Source organism: Glossina fuscipes, unplaced genomic scaffold (genome assembly GCF_014805625.2).
Source record: "Glossina fuscipes isolate IAEA_lab_2018 unplaced genomic scaffold, Yale_Gfus_2 3, whole genome shotgun sequence".
NCBI classification, from domain to species: Eukaryota; Metazoa; Arthropoda; class Insecta; order Diptera; family Glossinidae; genus Glossina; species Glossina fuscipes.
In genome coordinates this window covers 4,917,598-4,921,577 of record NW_023998417.1, presented here as the reverse complement: position 1 = coordinate 4,921,577, position 3,980 = coordinate 4,917,598, and positions in this window count along the sequence as shown.

The following is a 3,980-nucleotide window of genomic DNA, read 5'->3' as shown; positions in this document are numbered from 1 at the left end:
ATCTCGGCTTGTCTTGGCAACTAAGATTCTCAAGAGGGGAGGGACTTGATTATATTGCACGAGTTTTTATCCATCAGATTCTCGATTAAAGGAATCGCTTCGCTTAATTGAGTATTCAACTAAATGGACCATTATTTTTCAGAGCAGTTTATTGTGGTCCACTTAGAATATGGTAGGTGGTGGTTTGTCTGGGTCTTACTATATACTTAGTTGTAATACTTATGTAAACCGCGAAAAATTTTGTTCGAAAACTGGAACTCCGTTTCGTTGGGGATAATTGCCATTGCCAACTTTACTATATATGTTCCTCATATATGTTGCTACCTTCAATTTACGACTAGTTTACAAGGTATTACAATGAATTTTAACCTAACATCACAGAGAATAATGTAAGGCTAAAGCAAAGGGCGATTTTGGGTAGTTACAATTTCGTCCATCCATCCATGCACAATAACTTATGCGTATAGGATCCTTTGGATAATGTAGGCTGGTCGTTCTGTCCCGATCCGATTACACTGCGCTAAAGTCGTTAACTCATCGATGAACAACAATGAACGCTTAAGGCCATAATACTATTTCTAATGGCTTTACTGCCGCAATGACGTTAGTATGATAGAAGGGGGCAAGATCAGTTAGATACTCCTCTTGATTAGCTTCCATTTCATGGCTTTGTTTTGCTCTTCATTTCTGCCTGGCTTCTAAGAATTAAAAATTTTCTAAGAACTTTTTCTCATCGTTATCTTCGGAATATTACTTCGGTTTCAGTTCCACTTTCTTTAAAAAAATTTTTTAAGATTTAATTTTTATTTTACGAAACCAGAGATTTTAAAATTGTTTCACATAACTTTTAATATTCGCCAGCGATTTTATTATCAATCATTCGTCGTTTCATCCTTCCGTTCAATTCCGCAATTATCTGTGCATTCCTTCATCGTATGACTATTTTTTGTCCGTCTTAGACAAATCTGACCGTGCTGCTGTCCAGTCTATGGTCAGTTAAGCATTTTCCTTCAAATATATATTAAAGCAATAATTTTTAATAAAATATGAAAAATGATGCAATAAAATGGCGGACATGGAAATGAAATTGTTTTGTTTGATCTTACGTTTGCTTTTCCGTTTACTTCACCTTATTCGTCCTTGGTCGTGACCATTATCCTTCTATGCTTAAGTGCCTCATTTGATAAAATTACATTTCACGTTCCTTTTTTTTTTTTTTTTTTTCCTTCACATGTTTTGCACTCTCTTTTCTTCCAAGTTAAGTGAATGCGTGTGTGCATATTATTTATGATAACTACTAAAATATAAATACATTTACGACTTTACCAAAGCATTTATGTTACTTTTTTTGGTTTTTTTTTTGTTTTGTTTCATTAAAATAAAGAATATAATGTTGCAAGGAGCACCTCTCTGCTCTACATATTTTTGTTATTTTAAACACATTTCTGTTCTAAGGAAGCTATAAAGAATGCATTTCTTGTCGGGTGTATATACAATATATGTGTTACATGTATATACAATATGTATATATATATATATAATATGTATGAATGAGTGTGTGTATCTCATTTTATGTACATATCTCTGTGCGTTGGAGGCATTAGTGCTTGAAAATGGTGCAATAACGTTTAACATTCCATAAGTATAAACAAGTGCTGTATATGTATATAAGTATGTGTTTGTACGGCTGCAAATGTATATAGTTTACGTATATTCAGTCATAAACAAGAAACTAAACGAACGTTAGCAGTGAGAGAGTAAATGATGCCAGAAAACTCAAGTGTTTTCTTGTGTCGACGTTCAGCTTTAACACTTCCTTTTTTTGTTTTTGTTTTTTTTTTTTTTCTGTATATTTCGATCACCATCATTGTCTTTATCTTCGCAAGCGGCATCAACAGACCGGGTTACTGTTTAGGTATATTAGATTCTTGAAGAAGTTTGCCTTATCTAAATTCACGTTACTTTGAATAAATGACAATGGGAAAGGCAAGCAATTGCGCGGGACAAGTTGATGTTTGTGCTTTTTGTGGAAGACGATGCGATGCGATGCGATGCGATGCGATGCGATGCGATGCGATGATCTTTTATCGTTCAAAAATCGTTTTGATGAACAATCAGTTCACGGGGTGTTGCAAGTTAGACCTCAATTCGTTTATTGCACCAAAGCGAAGTAGACACATCCGAGCTCTCTAACATGTCTATCATCCACGTATACCATAATTATTCTAAGATTTCGTTTAATATGATTTGGAATCATTTCGCTATCTACGTCTTTAGCGTAGGTAGAAAAAACTTCAAGTAGATGGTTTTTTCATTTTCTTCATCATGCCAAGCTGGCATTCCACTTGGCGACGAGCGATATGGCGGACGAAAATCGCATTCCGGCTTTCAGAGTTTTAACGTCGTGTCGTCTTCCTGTCATCGATAATTATAACGGTCCGCTTTACAATGGTAAGACCAATGCATTCCGAAAGTAGTCCGTTGTTAAATTTTCTACTTTAACTGGAAGAAAGACATGAAAGACATCGAGAACAGCATTTCTATTTGCTTTGCAGCTATATCTACCTACCTTACAAATTAAATTATATCTATTTCTGTAACATTCGAAGGTTTCTGATTATTCACTTGAAGTGAAAGCAGACTCTCCAATGTAAGAATACATCTTTCATTTTCTTAATTATTCCGTTAGTTTTTTAAAGTTATGTTAAATTCGTCTTTAACCACAGTGAACGGAATTTTAACGTCTATTTAGATGCCATGCCTTCTTAGCAATGGTGTGGCAAAACGTTGTGTATTTAGTGTTGTTTAAGTGTCTATTAAAAGCGTCGTTATTGTTGTCTTAGATGTTGTATTTGTTGTTGGTATTGCGTTCTTTATTTTATTATTGTTGCTCTATATGGTGTTGCTGTCGCTGTCGCTGTTGCTGCTGCGCTGGTTAAGCATTAAGTAAAAGGCACACACACACACACACAAAACGTATCATGTTGTTATTGTTGTTGTTTTCTGCAGCCACAAAAACCTATTTCGAGGATTTATTTTATAAAATTTACGTAATGAAGAAGCAAACAGTTTTCAAAGTATCTGGCAGAGGTGTAGTTACCATTTTATTTTATTGCTCAGATTAAGGTCATTATTTTAAAAAGCAAAATAAAACAAAAAAAAAAATATAAATAAAAACAAAAGCAAAAAGATGAAGAACAAGAAATAGTAGGAAAAGCTTTTTAATGTCTTTAAAACTTTATTTAGTTTTTATTTTATATTTAAAATATTTTCTTAATATATATGCGAAAAGAAAAAGATCAAGCTAATGAGAGAAAGAGAGAGAAAGAGGCAAAGAGACAATAACTACATAAATACTACAAGCATTAGAGTAAGAGAATCTTTTTATTTTACGATATATATTTGTGTCAGAACAATTTCCGGCTCAAACATACATAATACGCATAGCAGTAAACTGGGCTTTAAAAATTTACAATTTTTCAAAATTCTTTAAATTGGAAAAAGAATAGTGCAACCACTTTGAAGTGCGACAGAATTATGCATAATTTAAAAAAAATTGTACTTTATTTGCCGCCAGAGGAAGATCAAATCGTGACACCGAGTAGGTGCAAAGTTTAGTATTTTGAATTTTTCCAAAAAATAGATTATATTTTTAATATCTAGACGACTTTTCTATTGTGGGACGAGGTCCGGAAAATAGACCAAGCTAATTTAAATTTTGTACAGTTCGTCTTCTCATACAATATTAATAATTATATCTTGATGCAATGTTAAGATTTATTTCTCTCTTAGAATATTTGTATGCGTAAAAGTTAAAAAAATTAGTTTTTCACATGCATTAAGTACACCTAATTCTCTTTTTACATGATACGTTCTCAAAAAAAATCGTGTAAAAAAAGTAATTGGGTAAATGAAAAAAGGGTTGATTGGTTCCGGATCTAAAAAACTAACTGGAAAGGGCAATAAACAATATTAAAAAA